The sequence below is a fragment of the Pteropus alecto genome, unplaced genomic scaffold (assembly GCF_000325575.1).
Source record: "Pteropus alecto unplaced genomic scaffold, ASM32557v1 scaffold101, whole genome shotgun sequence".
Taxonomy (NCBI): Eukaryota; Metazoa; Chordata; class Mammalia; order Chiroptera; family Pteropodidae; genus Pteropus; species Pteropus alecto.
In genome coordinates this window covers 11,573,828-11,590,956 of record NW_006432945.1, presented here as the reverse complement: position 1 = coordinate 11,590,956, position 17,129 = coordinate 11,573,828, and the positions used below count along the sequence as shown (strand labels likewise).

The window sequence follows — 17,129 nt, the reverse complement described above, 5'->3', positions numbered from 1 at the left end:
CTCTGAATTTCTCTCTTGCTTTGAGTCAGTTGTGTAGTTATTTTATTCTCCTGCAGAAAAAAAAAAAAAAGAGCCCCCCAAGTTATCATTATTTTAGGCTTATACCAAACATGATGGTTGATTGGGTTTTATTTTAAAAAGCACTTACAGTCCTCAAAATCTTCAACCTAAAACAAACTACATAGGCACTGATATAGAGATATGTGGAAAAAATCTCAAGTAGATACATGAAATACATAACAGTCTAGACAACTCTATTGACGTTGCTTTAGAAATCAAAAAGTATATTTAGAGCAATAATAGATGTGGGAGGCATGGGAGACAGACAGCAGTAATAGATGAATTTTCAAAACACGATCGAAGCATTCCCGTTAAATAAATGTTCATTTATTCCACTAGCAAGTGTCTATGGAGGCCCTATGCTGTCATAGACAGAGAGCAGGCCTTAGATGGAGCTAGACCAGAGTGCAAATCGTAACTCTGCCAGTTATCAGCTAGTTAATGTTTTCAAGCCTCAATTTCCTTATTTATAAAGTGGGGAGCATAAAGACTAGCTTGCAGGGTTACTGTCAGAGTCAGAGATGACTTAGGAAGTACTCACTGCCTGGCTCATGGTTAATTGTTCAATCGGCAGTAGTTAGTATCATCAGAGGGAAGGCTTAGGGTAGTGTGAGTAGCTGATGACATTCCCTAAACAAAAAGAAACTTAAATTGACCTCAAGAGACATCTTTTCTGAATCCTCCAATTCACCTCTTAGAAGAATTTGGCCCTATAATGAGGCGGCACCTGTCCCTCTTCCAGAGGAGCCAACGAGACGAAAGTTTGGGATTGCTTCCACGACCAACTGGAGAGCCGCGTCTCAGTGGTCCTCCCGGCTGGAGATTTGAAAACCTAGAAGTCTCCCTGGCCTCAAAGTCATTTTCTTCAAAATGGGAAATAGCTCCAGAGGACAGACCGCCTTCCGAGTTCCTCTGCCCACTTCGCAGAGGTGCACCTGCACACACCACACCTTGCTCCCCGCTCAGGGGTCACCTTGTTAGCTCAGTAAGACCCTCTGCTTTTTCTCTCTTAGGAACTGTTTTAAGATGAAAGATTCTGGTGAAATCGCATTAGCTTGCTCCCACTCCTGAAGCTCCCAGCCTAATATAAAAATTCACATCAGAACAAAAGGTCAGAGGGTACGTGTTGAAATCACTCTGCTCAGATGCCATGGAGCCAGGGTCCACAGCTACGAGCCGAGAGCTGTCGGGGGAGCAGAATCCACCCGAAGGGCAAGGCACCGAGTCCCTTTCTCCTCAAGATCTGTCACAGCTCAGGAAAACTTGCACCTTCCTGTCTGAGTCAACTCACCTCCTTGAACAAGCCAGATGCACCGAAAGCGTTTACCAGCAAACACTCCCGAACGCTAAACGCCCCGGATGCAGAGACAGGGTGCGTGGGTCCCTCGGAAGGCCATGGAATGCGATACCATTTGGACACAAGTAAGCCCAACAAGAAGAAAGCCTTTCTTCTGGTCCCCACATACTTTCACTCTGACAGCCTTCCCTGACTGCAAAAGAGCAATATCCAACCTCTTCCCAAAATCACATCATTTTGTTGCCAAGAGACATCGACTGCAGTAAATCAGACCTCAGCTTATAATTAAGGACACCAAAAAAAAGCACCTAAGAGTCTCGAAAGGAAGGCATTACATCTACAGTGACAAGTCTCACTTGCACGTTCACTTAAATGACCTTCTCTGGCCCCAGTGAGGGCAATATTGCCTTTCTCAGTCTGATGGCATAGCAAGCACAGGTAAGAGAGAGAAAAGCAGGGAGCCAGCGTTCGCACACACCTGCTCTGACGCCTTTCCTTCAGTGCAGCTCCAGGAACCTGGCCCAAGAGTGTCCTCTCTCTTCGTGGAGACTGTCAAAGTCCAGGTGCCACATCTACCAAGACTTACCTGGCCCTCAAATCTACAGCCAGTCAGTTACCTTTGTAACTGCCCAGTCTCCATGGAGCTGATTCACTAGGGCAAAGTACGGCCCAGCCACCTCATGTGGGACAGAAATGACCTGGCGTATTTGCTCAGAACCCTGTCAGAGGCTGGCGCTTCTGTTTGCCTGGTTGTGGGCTGAGCCAGGTTCGCTCACAGGAGAAAGCATCCAGCCCCCCACGGCAAACAAGGAACAGACAGGCCAGGAGAGGAAATGCAGAAAGCCCTGAGGTGGCCTGGCTTGGTGACAAGAGCAGGTCTTCATTGACTCAGGATCCCTACCACTGGCTGGATCTCTCACTTAACCTCTCTGAGTCTCAGTTTCTTCTCTAAAAGAGGAATAACAATACGTAGCTTATGAGTATTACTGTGAGGATGGTATATAAATAAGTATACTCTATAAATACGTGTCTTCTTTTCCTTTCAAAAGAGATGAGCTGTTTCTACTGGTCGAAGCAGGGGTACTCACTCACTGGTGGGCTGTGAATACCTGGTCTGTCTGGTTTGGGTTTTTCTCATTCATGTTTCTCTCCATTGGGTTCTGGTCGTATGTCAAGTGTGTTACGTAAAGGGAAGGCAAATTGAAATGCCCAATATTGAACTGAAAGCACTGAAAAGATTCTATTAGAATAAGAAAATAATTTCTTGCATTTAAAAATATATTCGTTCATCATTATTAAGGTAAACACAGAGAAGCTCGTGTCCCCTTTTGAATTAATACTTTAAAATTCAGCATAGTATCATGTTATACACCTTAAACTTACGCGATGTTACATGTCTATTCTTTCTCAATATAGCTGGGGAAAAAATAAACTTCAAGTTCTAAAGCGGCTCACATAGTTGATTCTGTCTTTCAGCAAACACTTACTTAGTCTCAGCTATGCGCCAGAATGTGACACATAGAAACGTGAAGGGCAGAGTCCTTGCCTTCAAAAAGCCTGGGGCATGTTGTTTCTTCTCACCTTGTTACTAGCCTGGGGGAGACCACGGTGGGTGGGTGTCGTGGTCAGATAAGGTAATGTGCCTAGACCACAGGGTTTTGTCCCAGCCTTCGATGGCTCCTAAGACCTGGCAACCAACTGTAGAATTCTCTGACGGTGGAAATGGTTTCCTACCCTGCTGGTGGGCCACAATGTTTGGTTGGCTAATAGCTACACTGCCGTTTTCAATCCTCCTGGGGACAGGTACTGGCGAAGGACACACACATCGGCCGCAGGGGTCAGAACGTGGTTGATTATGACACTGACTCAGATATCGAATTACTCGTTCCGATGTATCACAGTGACACTCGTGGAAGCCTGATGTAACTCTTTTAGCTTAGGACATAACGTTAGTCCTGCCCTGTAACACCTACCACATAACTGGCACGTTAAGTTTGGAAGGGACCTCAGAGACTATCTTAGCAACTTCACTTGATTGATGATCAAACAAAGACCTGGAGAAGTGATTTACCCAAGATCGCAAAGCTAACCAGAAACTCAGTCAGGATGATATTGGTGTCTCGCACTGGGCTGAAAAGAGCTATCAAATATTCAAGAGTTTTGTGAGGTAGTAGTAAAACCGCTAGTAATTTGAAATCTAAAATGGTAGGAATATTTACATGGAAACTGAGAAATCTGCAAAGCAAGGTGTTTGCTGTTGTTTTCAGAAAGCTGGTTTACCAGCCGATTACAATCCCAGACTCACAGTCCCTAATCGTGTTCTTTCAACTACAGAATCGTCATTCTGTTAGTCCCCTTCACTGTGCATCTCTGGTTTAAACATCTAGCTCCGATACTCTAAATGCTTCTTTTGTGACATCCCAAAGCATCTCTGATTATCTCAAGAGTTATTATAAAACTCCTCAAACATTCACCAACCAACATTAATTGTAATTAGCTTTAATTATTATATATAGACATACGGCACTGGTTTCAGTGTCCTCGTGTGATCCCTTAGGATCCCTCATGTTGGAACAGCTACGATCCTCATATTTTCACTTCCCCAGATACCCTGTCCTCAGGCCTGATGCCTGCTCCGCATTTCAACCATCCACCAGCATCGGAGGCCTGGTCGCCTGCTAATTTCTGTGAATTTCCTTCCCCAGTCCCTGTCTTCTTTCCCAAATGCCAGACCACTGATAAGGATCATACTCCAAACAGGAATGACTACGCTGGCTCGACATTTGTCTACAAAACTATCATGACCGCTAATAATGCTGCTAATCTCTACTCACCAGATTAACGCTGATGAATGTGAACACCCACCTAGATGCACATCAGATGGATCCCTGAGCCTTGTGACTTAACGACTGCTTACTCTTGCCAGGGACAGCTCAGCAGCTGAGGTGTGATCCCATTCCTTTACTGAAAGTAAAAATTTAGAAAGCAAACTGAGAAGCCCTATGTCAATAGGTTAACAGTATTTATTTGTCTGGGTAACAGAATCATGGATGATTTTTTTTCTCTTTTTGCTTGTCCATATTTTCTAACTTTTCTACAATAAACATATGTTATTTTAAAAGACAAAAATCAACGAACATGATTTTTAATCAATACTGTATCCAAATGTGTCCCGGTCACATCTATAAATAATTATGCACCAAGTTGTGAAAATGGGGCAGTGACTCCCCAAAGCATCCAAGATTGGTTAACCATGCCTTCTGGAGAGATGATTCTGGAAATCATTCATTCAGTAAGCAAGTGTTTATTCAACATCCACTATATGCCCAACATTGTCACATAAATAAGGGATATAAAGATAAAGAACATATAATCCCTGCCCTGAAGAAGCTTTCAGTGTAGTGGAGCAGTAGATGTTCAACTACGCAGTCAAAATGCAAGGCAGCCATTATTCTGATGGATCTACCCCTGACTGTTCGAATGGAAGGAAGTACAAAGGAAGGTGACGAATTAGAAGTGAGGAGATGTTCTATTCAAGGTTATTTCATAAAGCAAGCAGGACAGATGAATGCCCCAACTAGAGCAGCCGCAGAGAGGTTGGAAGGGAGGAGAGAGATAAAATATATGTACGTTAATATGTACATATAAAATATACACACATACGTAATAGGTGTGTATGTTTATAAAATACAGTCGACATGAAGTGATACCCTGTTGAATATAGAAAATGAAGAAGGAGGAGACGTGAAGGACAATTCAAAGCTTTTAGGCTGTAGAGAGGGGACCGCGCTGACCTTTTTGGATAATAATCTTAAAAGAGGAGCCCGTTTGGTGGGGGAGACGATGCCTTCAGTGTGGGACATGCTGATTGCGAGCGGCCTGTGGACAGAGGTAAGCGTGTGTAACGGGCAGTTGGCTGTAAGAGTCTAGAGCTCAAGAGAGAAGTCCGAGGAGAGAGAGGGGGTGAGTGAAGCCACATTGCCTAAGAAAAGCTTAGGATTCGAACACAGGTCCTAGGAAGGAGCTCTGAGGAACACCAGCATTGAAGAGCTGGATACAGAGAGGGGGACCCATGACGATAACAGGAGGGGCGGGAAAGTAGGCAGAGGCCGAGAGATGGTGGTGTCCCAGCACCCAGGGGAGCGGGGTGGCTTCAAAAACCGGGAGTGTGATCAACATTGCCAAGCTTGGGAGAAAGACTGAGAAAGGCAACAAGTCAAAGTGTTTTCTGCATCACTGGGCGTTAACTGCTAGGAGGTCTGATGGTCACAACATGGACAATTTCAGGGGAACCGTTGTCAAGGGAGCAAGAAAGGAGACACGGAAATCACTCAGAGAATTTAAAGTAAGGAGAACGAACGTGAAAGTAATCTTTCTAGAAGCTTGAGTATGAAGAAAAGGGGCGAGAGCTGGGGCTATTTGAGGCACTCTGCTTGGATTTAGAGGGATCAAGACGAATGAGAGCCACATGCTAACTACATGGAGATACAGAAAACAAACACAATGACTGAAGGAACAAATCTCCTAAGAGGCCGGTCACATGGGCCAGATTAAGCCTCACTAAGAGGAAGATCACCCCCCTCTCATAGAAAGGAATAAAGTGAAGATGGACAAGGATGGAGACAAGTGTGTACACAAAGGGACTAGATACTGAGATTTCTCCGTGGACTGGACTGCCCAGCCCTACTGGTTAGAGGTCAGGGTGAGCATCAGTAAGGGACCTGAGAAACGCTGTAAAGGTTTGAGTTGGCCAGCACGGAAAATGGCAGTGGGCTTTAACTAGGAACGCGTGCTCGGAGTAGCCAGTGGGCTGGACACACAGCTGCTGTCGGACACCTAGACGGACTGGGAAGTCCGTGGGCTGTTGGCCATCTGTGCTTTGTTCCATGCTATACCCATGGCACTTGGCACAGTGTCCAACATATGACAAGAGCTCAATAAAGATTTTATTTACAAACAAATAGGCACCTTAAATTCATAGCAGCAACAGCCTCACCGTATGACTACACCCAGGAGTTTTCAAACGGTAAATATAGAGTTAAACTTGGACAGGGAGTTTCTAGAGAAAATATAAAAGAATGCTGCTGCAGTGAGTTATGGGGACAGACTGGTGACGGACCAAAGCGATGCCATGTGGGACATAAACGAGACAAAAACAGACCCAAATTATCTGCAAACCTTGTTAAACTGAGGTCCCTACATATACCTAAGAGACACGCTCCGATAGGTCAGTGAAGGAAAAACATTAATTTTTTAAATTAAAAACCTTAGTCAAAGTGGGAATGGCTAGATCATATCCACATCCGCATATGCAGCAACATCTGATACATCGAGGCTCTTTTTAGTCAGCAATCACTCATATCTCTGACTCCAAGAATGAGCCAAGGGATGGAAGGCTCAGCGCAGAGCAAACTCTAGACTCCGGCGAAGCCGCCACTTGGAGCCAGCCTTAGAGAGACAGACTCGTAGCCTTAGCCAGTGACTGGCCACCAAGGCTTTGACGCCTTCCCTCAGGTGAGCTGGGTGTCAGACGAGATGCAGAGCGGCATGTGCCACTCGGCAGCCCAGTTATCAGGAAGGACAAGTGCCAGGGAAAGATGGCCTGAATGCCAGAGGCGATTAGCCCAGCACAGGCACCATAAGCTACCAGTACCACTTCTGGAGCTGTTACTAATAGCACAACCCTAGCAGTGAAGGTTTGGGCATGACGCAGCTTCCCTACGGGACTCAGGCGTCCTGCGTGTGAGCCCTGACGAATGAGCTCCTGTAAATGTGACCTACCTGGCTGCTTGCAAACCTGCCCTCCCTGCACCCACCTCTGCTGCCAAGAGCCAGGGAAGCAACATATGGCTCAAGAAGAACGACTCCATTCTTCCTTATCAGCCCTGGACTGGCAGAGGTGGCCCCATCTCTACTGTCTTCACCCTCCTATTTTTTGATGCCCCCTGGACCAGGATGGGTGAGGTGGTAGATGGATGCAGCTGTGACTACTGACCTCACATCAAGCTCCAACAGGCAGAGGTGACTCACACACCCACTAAATGAAATAAAGGGCTCTAATGTGCTTGGAATTTTCTCTAAAGTCGCAAGGGCAAGAGGGCATAAATTCCCCCCAGAAAAGCAGTACCACTTGGTGGCCCTGGAACAAGGCTACCTGGGTGTCAATCTCAGCTCCGTTATCTGCTGCCCACGTGAACTCAGGCAAGTTATTCTATATCTTCTTTTCTTGACCTGTAAGATGGGGATAATAACACAACCTTCTTCACAGAGTTATTATAAGAGTATAATTAAGTTAAAACCCTACAAAGTACCTGGCATATAGTAAATGCTCAATAAATGTCAACTATTATCCTTTCCCTAAAAATGCCATGAAGTACCTAGGAAGTAATCTGCACAAGTCACTGGAAAGAGATTGATTGAGTGCCCATTACCGCTGTGAAAATCCACAGCTCCTTGACACTCAAACCAGTTTCCCCACTGAGCCATGAGATCAGGAGAATACAGAGAATCTATGTCACACAACTACACAGGGAAGAAAAAGAATGGATTAAGGTAAGCACATTGGAATTAGAAACTTCAAGAAGGTGCAGCTCAGCGCTTCCCACGCCGGAGTACCTGTGACCCACGCTTCCCACACTGGCATACTTGTAACCAATGCTTCTCACACTGGTGTACCTGTAGCCCCAGAGACAATCAGGATGCTTCAGGATAAGCACCAATTGTCTCATTCAAACTATGGTAAAATATGTTTTGCTTTTAAACAAACACAAACATTATATTATTAAATATTATGGAATAAAATCCAAATTTGTATCAATTTGACAATGAAGCACGAGATGTCAAAGAAATTTCATACTTGCAATGGGACAGATACACACACAGAGACACACACACACACATGCACACCCTGCTCCTCCAGGAGTCACTCCCTGCTACTGGTGGGACTATCTGACAGACACATTCTGAACAAGAGCAGACATTCACACATACAACTGGTGAGCTGGAAAGAGTCCATCCCATCCCTGCAGGTGACATGGTGCCTCAGCCAGGAAGACAGGACAAGGACCCCCTCACACACAGCTCTCCGAGTTCTCTACTGCTAGATGAAAATTCTCCATTACATAAGACTCTCAGGGTACCCAGGAGTCCAGTGACTCTCTTGGTTTACCTGGCACAGGACTCGTTTCTTCTCTGGTGAAGGTAGGTCCTCATGCTCCTTATGGAAATGCACCTCGATTTTTTTAAAGTCAGGACACTCTTCTTGGTGTATAACACACACGTGTGACTCAAACTCTCATCTGAACACAGAGCTCAGGTTTTATGGTCAGAATTGGGTTGCAGTCTTCAGTGCCTCCACTGACCAGCTGTGAAACCTCAAGCAAGTCACTTAACCTCTCAGACCAAGTGTCCTCATTTGTTAAATAATTGTATAATAATTTGTTAAATAATTGTATAATAATCGATATCTTCACAAGGTTGTTGTATAATTGTATAATACAATTATACAATTGTATTATCGATATCTTCACAAGGTTGTTGTCCTGTTCATGGCATATAGTAGATGCTCAACTAATATTTGATGAATAGATGAATGCATGATGTAGGAAAAGCACTTAGCACAGTTCCTGCATGTAATAAGTGTTCAACAAATGATGGACATCTGCATTGTTGTTGAAAAAAACATAGCAGGAGAGCTGCTTTCTAGGCTGTTCAGGGCGTATGTTCTTATGTAGCTTTTATCATAGCAACTCATATTTAATTTTTATCTTAGCTATTCTTTATTATGGGCTTAGAATCTAACCTGAGGTTATTGTTTTTAATTTCTATTCTAGCCTCTCTCTCATCATAATAATAATCCATTGCATTCATAACTTGTCTTCCCCAAAGATGCCCATCCTTGGCTCATTGGTTTCATTACCCAGTGGCATCAGTAGAGAATTTGTCCATCTGGGGGCAATCAAAGCGAGACCAGAAGGGTAAGAGATTTCACCAAACTCACACAGTGTTAGCATCAGTCCTCAAGCAGGGGGAAATCAACCACAGGACTTCAATTCAAAGCTTTGTTCAGAAAAGCATAATGGTTTGTAATAGCCATGTGATCTGTCTAATGCAAAAATGCGACTATTTAAAAAATCCATTCCGTGTGAATACAATGATTACAATCTTCAAAACTCAGTGTAAAAAGGTTTATTTGACCTGATATATATATATATATATATATGGCATAAGAATAAGATTAATTTCTATATTTTCCTCATTTGTTAGTCAATAAAGGCACACACCACGTTGCTGTTCTACTGCTCAGCCCGCTTGTTCCACATGCAGAAGCAGCCTGTGCGTGTGCACACACGCACTGTGGTGGCGCTCACATCCCCGCTGTCCCCATCTGGAAGAAGTGACTGCAGATACAGTTCCCATGCCTGGAAGTGCTGCTCTAATGCTGCGTTCAGCACGTCAGGGCAGTTTGCACAGGAGCCACTTAAGATGTCAAAACAACAACGTTCAAACTGCCGTTCCTGGGGGACACTGAAGAGCATGACGAGATGATAAAGAATCTTCTTTTCTAAGCATAAATGTCTGCAATCATCACAAGGGACATGGCCAAAGTTCATTAGCTTTTGAAAGCATTCCATAAACGAATGTTATAGATTCTCTGCGGGCTGAGTAAATACTTACTGCCTTTCCCAACATTGCTTCTGTGATGTAATTTCCACGCGAGCTTCCTAAGAATATTTCCTTGTTCATTAAGGAGGCAATACTTTCCATGCTTTGTGACACTGACACTATGACCCTACATCCCACTGTTGATCCAAATATCATTCGCCGAATGAATGATGTCACTAAATGAATCTGACTGGGGAATATATAGCCTTATTCCTGTAGTTTAAAAAAAAATTATTTATTTTATTCAACGCATATTCTAGACAAATATTAATTCATTGTTCATTGTAATAAAAATATTTTCTCCTATATGAGCTGACTCTGCGTAGTTTCTCTAATAAAGCTGCTCAGCCCCACGGGTAAGAAATTCAAAACAGTCCTTTCACTTATTTAATCACCAAGAATTGATGACAAACTGAGTAATTCGCGTATTTATCAAATGCACACTAGGTGCCAAGCATCTTTTAAATGCTGCCCGCAGGCCACTCTAAGTGACCAAGGTGCACTTGTTCCTTACCTAACTCCCAGTGCGACAGCGACAGGAGGCAGAGCCTTTGGGAGGTGATTAGGGCCTGAGGGCAGAGTCCTCATGAATGGGATTTGTGCCCTTATAAAAGAGGCCGCAGAGAGTCTCCTCATTCCTTCCGCCATGCGAGGAGATGGCTGTCCGTGAAACTCATAAGTGGAGCCTCACCAGACACAGAATCTCCGGCACCTTGATCTTAAGACTTCCCAGTCTCCAAAACTGTGAGAAATAAGTGTCTACTGCTTTTAAGCCAGCCCGTCTATGGTATTATGTCATCGCGGCTTGAACGGACTAAGGCAGAGATGGTGAGAGCGGCCCCCGGGGAGGCTGTCCTCGCTGCCTCAGCCAGCCAAGCAGAGCGACATAGCCCGGGTCTTCTCAATACCTAGATCGTTGGCGCACAGTATGGCAAACGCGCGCCGTTTTTGTCTGCCCAGCAGCCCATCCTCTGGCTTCCGGCAATAAATCATCAGGTTTCCTATGATGAATTTCCTCATCCTCTCGCAGTTTACATAGCACGCCTGGGCCTGACCCCATCCCTCGCCTTAATAATGGACACAAAAGTCATACCTGGACAGTGATTAATCTGGCAGTTGGCACATGTTTAGGGGCATGTCCAAGAGGTATGCTTCCAGAACTTATGCTTGAACTGCTGGGAAAGAAGTGTGCTTCCCACTGGGTTGACTGACAGCTACAGGCAGCCATCAGTCATTTGACAATAGTTTCTTGAATAACTATGATGCGCTCGTGCTGCTGTAGGCATTAGGGGTCCAGAAACACATAATTCTATTTCTTAGGTTTTCCCCATCAACTTGAAAGGTAAATAAACTTGCCACTTTAATAAAATACGATAATTGTCACATAGATTATTATGTGATCAGGGAAGGGCAGCCGACTCAGGCAAGGCTTCCTGGGAAAGAAAACAGCCACCGACCCTTGTTGGATGATTACGACTTAACCGGGTGAATTGGGGAATGGGGGTAGTTTCAGAAGAGGACGCAGGAAGCGCAAAAGTATGGAGGGGAGGTTCAGCTGGGCGGGCTCCAAGACCCACGTATTCAATCAGTCTGGAGGGTAACACCCTTCCAGGGGAGTGGGAGAAAGGAAGCCAGATGGCCACCTTTTTGGAGTTTTGCTGAAGACTACAAGACGCTTCTAAAAGATTCGAAGCAGGTAAGACACCATCGAGTCAGCATTTTAGAAAAGCACACAAGTCACAATGTAAAGAATGGCCAGACTGCAGGCGGGTGAGCCTTATGAAGCAGTTGCTACCGTCTGCCTTGCAAAAGTCAGTGCGAGCCAAACGAAAGCTCTGGTGGAGGTGGAAAGGTGAGCAGGTGGTGGGTGTCAGATCCAAGAGTGAACACAGAAGCAGAGTAAGTGGGACGCAGAGGTTAACAGGATTTACACAGCTCTAGCCCGGTGATGGGGAGACAGTGATGTCCCTGACCAAAACTGAAATGCATTCTACTGGAAGAAGAGATGTAAATTCAGGTCAGGCCACAGGAAGCTGAGTTGCCTGCAGGACAAAGTACGGGAGGCGTCTCTGTCAGGGAACAGAAATGCCTCAGAAAAGTCTACCAGGACTTACATTTGTGGTGGGTGGTGTTCTTTTGTTTATACATTGCTTCTTTCCTGAAGATTCATCTGCACTTTCATTTGGGTATTCAATCAGCACATGAGTCATCATTAAAATGATAGACATGGATGAGATTGTCAAGAATACAGCTTTAAAAATAAGAAAACAGTAGCTCACGGTAAAAGGCAGAGAAAGAGAAATTGATGGAGAATGAGAGGGCAGTCGGAACAGCATCATGGAAGCCAGGGAAGGAGAGAGTGTCAGGAAGGAGGAAGAGGTAAAGAGAAGAGATACGGCAAGAGACAGGTATCTAAGAACTTGAAAGGGTCCCCTGGATTCCACGGGGTTGGTGGAAAGGTCAGAAAGGAATAGGACAGTAAGGAGGAGTCACGAATGGCTGTCCCTTGGCCAGTTGGCCAGTTGGTTGGTTGATTGACTGGTATAAAATGAGAGACACTCAAACATGTCTACCTATGGTAGAAAGGTGGAAAGCCAGTTAGAGAGACTAGGCCAGAATGATGGGGTTAAGGGGGCGGGGTATGCATACTAATTATATTAAAGAAATTGACTTTATCCATCATTCTATTAAAACATGTTAATGAGACTCCCACAATTTCCAAAGCCAAAAATGACTGAGCTGATGGAAATGAGTTTTAGAAAGCTAAAGACGCACGACACCGTCACCAACAGCGGCTCGTTTCTTTTTTTTCTTTTTTTGTATTTTCTACTCTCTTTGAAACCACAGCCTGGTTTATTTTCGATTGTTTAATTTCTTTCAAGCTGTAGCCTGTAGTCATATCTCTTTCAAGCAATTTCATTTTCCTTAGTGTCAGGCTTTTGTGTCTAGTAGCCCCTCGAAAACCGGCAGTTGTTGGAAAGGCGCTCGTTCCAATCAAAAACCATTTGAAAATAGAAACTCAGGTACGTAAGATGAGCCTATGTGGAACTGCTGCCTTTAAGACATCTTTCCCGAAAGCGGCCGCTGCGCCTAGCAGTATCACATTGTAAGTGGGCCCAGCCAGGAGGATGCTTCAAGTTTCCGTTACAGAAAATCGCAATCTGATAAAGTCTGGTGGGTGGCACGTGAGGTCCATTGCGTAAGGAAAGCCCCCGTTAGCAAACTGGATGTGGAGCAAACTTGATATTGTGTGAAGAGTTGTTCATCGAGGGCAAAGCTCACACCAGGTGAGGAATCAATTACTGGAGAGGTTGGCCTTTCCAACTCATTCACTGTTAGGACACAAACTGAAGCCAGAGTGCCACATGATTCATTGGGATCAAGGCCAGGACCCAAATCCAGATCTCCCGACTCCCCACCCACTATTCATCCATCTTCTCCTAACGTCTGTTTTCCCTGCTGGGCAGCAAACCCCACCAGGACAGAGATCTCTTCCTAGGTATCTCCAGCATAGAGGTGACAACTACAAAGATCTGTTAGTAGGTTAACCACACTCAGGGTGGATCGCTGGTGGTCATTTGCGAGGTTTCATGCAGAGCCGAACGTCAGAGTAAAAGGTCTCAACAGAAAGAAAAAAATCGCCAACCCACAAACACATGGTTTATGAACTCTGAAAATGCCAGAACTCCAGACATGACTTCCAAGGTGGAGACCTTGGGAACAGCAGCTGCAGAGCCACCTCTTGCTAAAGAGATCTGTGCCCGGCTTCATTACTCCTTGGGATGGCAGGCACGCCCCTAGTCATCTACACAGCCTGAGAACAGAAGTTTCCACATTGCTTCTAAATTAGCTTTAACCTACTTGAATCCTCCTTAAAATATTTAACAGGCTCTTTCCTCTCCCCAAAACATCGTAACTGCAAAGCCTCCTTTCATCTTCCCATAAGCAAACCTGCCTAAAAGTTTTATGTAAATTGTGTGTCCTTTTACACACTGGCAATGCATTCCACCCCACAGGGGACAGTACCTGCGGAGTATGCAGGCACGTCAAGGAGTTAGGGCTTAAAAGTGGCATCAGCCACAGTTGAAGTGTGTTTTGTTTGTTTGTTTGCTTTTTTCCAAACAAAACCCTGTGAGGCTCTTCGGTTTGCTGAAAACCATGTGCCGGTTTGATCCTTTCTACTCTGGAGACCAAACGCTCCTCAAATGAATCTGCTCAAAGGGTTTGTAAAGGGAATTGTATTCCCTCTTAGCATTCTTCAGTTTGGGTTTGGTTTGGGTGAATTGGTTAATGGCAAAAATAAGTACTTACATCTTTTGCCCCTAAATCAGGAGTTGCTGCTGCTGCTTCTGTTCTATCCCGTCATGACAGCCTGCTGTTACTCACAGCTGGCAGACACTGTAAACTTGATGCCACGTCAGCCTCCCAGAACCTTTCCACTTCAGTAATAGTTTCCCAACGGAATGATTTTGTGTGTAGGTCCTGAGGCTGGAAACATGATCTGGCGACCATATTGAGAAGGTCTGAGTCAAAGAGGCACTACATGTGATTACAGAAAGAAACCACACACAATCCTTCCTGAGACTAAATAAGAATTCTAGGGAAAACTTAAATAGCATATTGACTTTCTAAATAATCATGACACCAAGTTAGTAACTGCGATCCAAAAAAATCAGGATTAGAAATTGAAAATGTAAAATTTAGAAACTTAATCAGTATTATACATATTAGTTCATGAAAAAAATATGAGCTTAGGATGGCAAAACACTGAAAAAGTAAATGTTCATTAATAGGAAAATGGTTGAAAAGATTATGAGACACTTATGTCATGAAATGTTAAGATATCTAATAACAAATAATAAATTACAGCTCTATCACTTGACCTAGAGGGGTTCCTGTGGCACATTACTAAGCAAAAAAAAAAAAAAAAATTTAAGTATATTATCCTATTTGGGGTTGCTATGACATATTGCCAAGTGAAAAAGTATAATATTATCTCATACGCTATTATATATACATATCAAATAATATCTGATTATATACAAGCATTTATGTATAGATAAAAGTGTATAAAAGATATATACCTGATAGTTAATACTTCCTTTATTTGAGTGAGAAACTATGTAAGGACAGTGGATGGGGGCTACACAATAAAAGGCTACACAATAAAACAGCATTTATTACATTCCATCCCAGAAAAAAATTATCTGTCTGTGAACGGTGTATGTGCTTAAATAGAGACGTATGTATAAGTGTACCAAAGTGTTAATTAGATATCTTAAGGGGGTGAGATTCCAGATGACCTCTATTTTATTCTCTATAATTTTATGTATATTTCAATATATTTTCAAGGAAAAAAATTTATATAAATAGAAGAAACAATAAGCCTGTTTGCATTATGTAAAAATTGTTGGCAAGTGGTAACTTGCCTGAACTCTTGTGCTTTTAAGTCCCTCTGCTGAATCTTAAATAGATCTGGGTTGTTTTCTATGTGTTCCAAATACACTCACGAATTCTAAAGATGTTCTTGTGCTTATCTGGAATGAACAAGCCATGCCAAAGAGAAATGTAGAACACTCTCCCAGCCCAGACTTCACACGGCCCTCCTCCCCTTTGAGATTGATGTCACAGGTGGGTCATATCTCCACCAGCTTCTGTGATGTGCAGTGCAGAGGGAGGGCCCAGAGCACGTGCACACAGAGATGCTGCTGACAGTGCTGTCTCAGATAATGCCTCTAGAGGTGACTCAGAAATCATTTGGGAAAATGCCAACCAAGGAAAAGAAGAAGGGAGTTGAAATTGACTGACCCATCCATGCATTCCAGCAACAGAGCCAGAAACTGAGAATAAGCTCTGACTGATCAATAACCAAATAACTGACAGAAAGGGGAAAATAAACATTTTACATAATCAGAAATGAGAAAAGCACTATGTAGTCACTGGCCACATTTTCTGAATTAAAATGAAGTGAGATATATAAATGTACTTGGACATTCGATTACTTTAATTATAATGACAACACAGAGGGACAAATCATAGACAATTCAATTTGTCCTGTCGCCATCAGGGCTATGTATCAAGCAGATATATGTATGAATCAGAAGGCCTATAGTGTATATATTTATTCGTTTACCCTGGAATGAGAAAGCTCTCAATTTTAAACTTAAATAGGGAAAAGATCTGATTTAGGTAAAAGTTTTCAATTAAAGAACTGTTTTAAAAATAGCTGTTAAAAAATAAATGTTGTTCTTTTACTTTCAACTACAAAAATAATCCAAAGTACAGTTCAAATGTTTTTATCCTAAAAGGATCTTTAATTCAATCCATCATTTTAGATAGATATAATTAGAGATTCAGAGAGGTTAAATAACTTGCCCAAGGTCACGCAGTGGAACTTAGGACTCTGGCTCTCAGAGATCACCCCACGACATCATGCTGTAAATATTAAAAATAGATCCTGGCTGACCTTAGTTGTCATAACTAAAGAAGACACTCATAATTACCATATTCTTGCTTTGTATGCAAAGAGCACATTCTTAGGTGTATGCAAAGAATAGTTCGATATGACCTGCATTTGCCATCTTACCTTATGATTAGTTTACTCTCCTTTATCTTATTAATAATCACTCAACTAGATGAAGTGAAGGATACAAATGGACTTCCATAAAAAGCGGAACGTAAATAAACGCCAAACATGTGATGTCAGCAATAAACGCTACGACAGCTCAGGAGAGGAAAATACACTTAAGGTAATTTTGAGAAGGGCGAAAAAAGAAATCAACATGGAAAGATAGGAAAGACTATTCAAAATATGCAGTTTCTTACCCAAGAACATTTCTACTCTTCAGGCCATTATTGACGATATTGGGCCTTAGTTTACCTGGGACTTGTGACCTCTTTCCAAAGACAACCGAGCAGTCTCATTTTCCACACACTTCCTTTACTTCAAAAGAGACACGTGTAGAATGGGCGCGAAAAGCATAGATCCAGATATTCATACGCTTGCATTTTCCTTGACTCAGACATCTTGGGTAAATTGAGGGAGTTACTAAACGCGTCTGCATCTAACTAAACAACGGAATAAAAGTGGAAAATACATTAACTACTA

The 17,129-nt window shown here is 43.3% G+C and overlaps 1 long non-coding RNA gene across 1 annotated transcript; it reads right to left on the bottom strand.

The window, feature by feature from the left end:
• Window positions 1–12: 12 nt before the first annotated feature.
• Window positions 13–14,447, bottom strand: LOC112476440. Its single transcript, XR_003045096.1, has 3 exons — window positions 14,333–14,447; window positions 4,192–4,321; window positions 13–50 (listed from the first exon to the last, which is right to left on the bottom strand). It is a non-coding gene; the product is annotated as an uncharacterized LOC112476440 (long non-coding RNA).
• Between the last annotated feature and the right edge of the window lie 2,682 nt (window positions 14,448–17,129).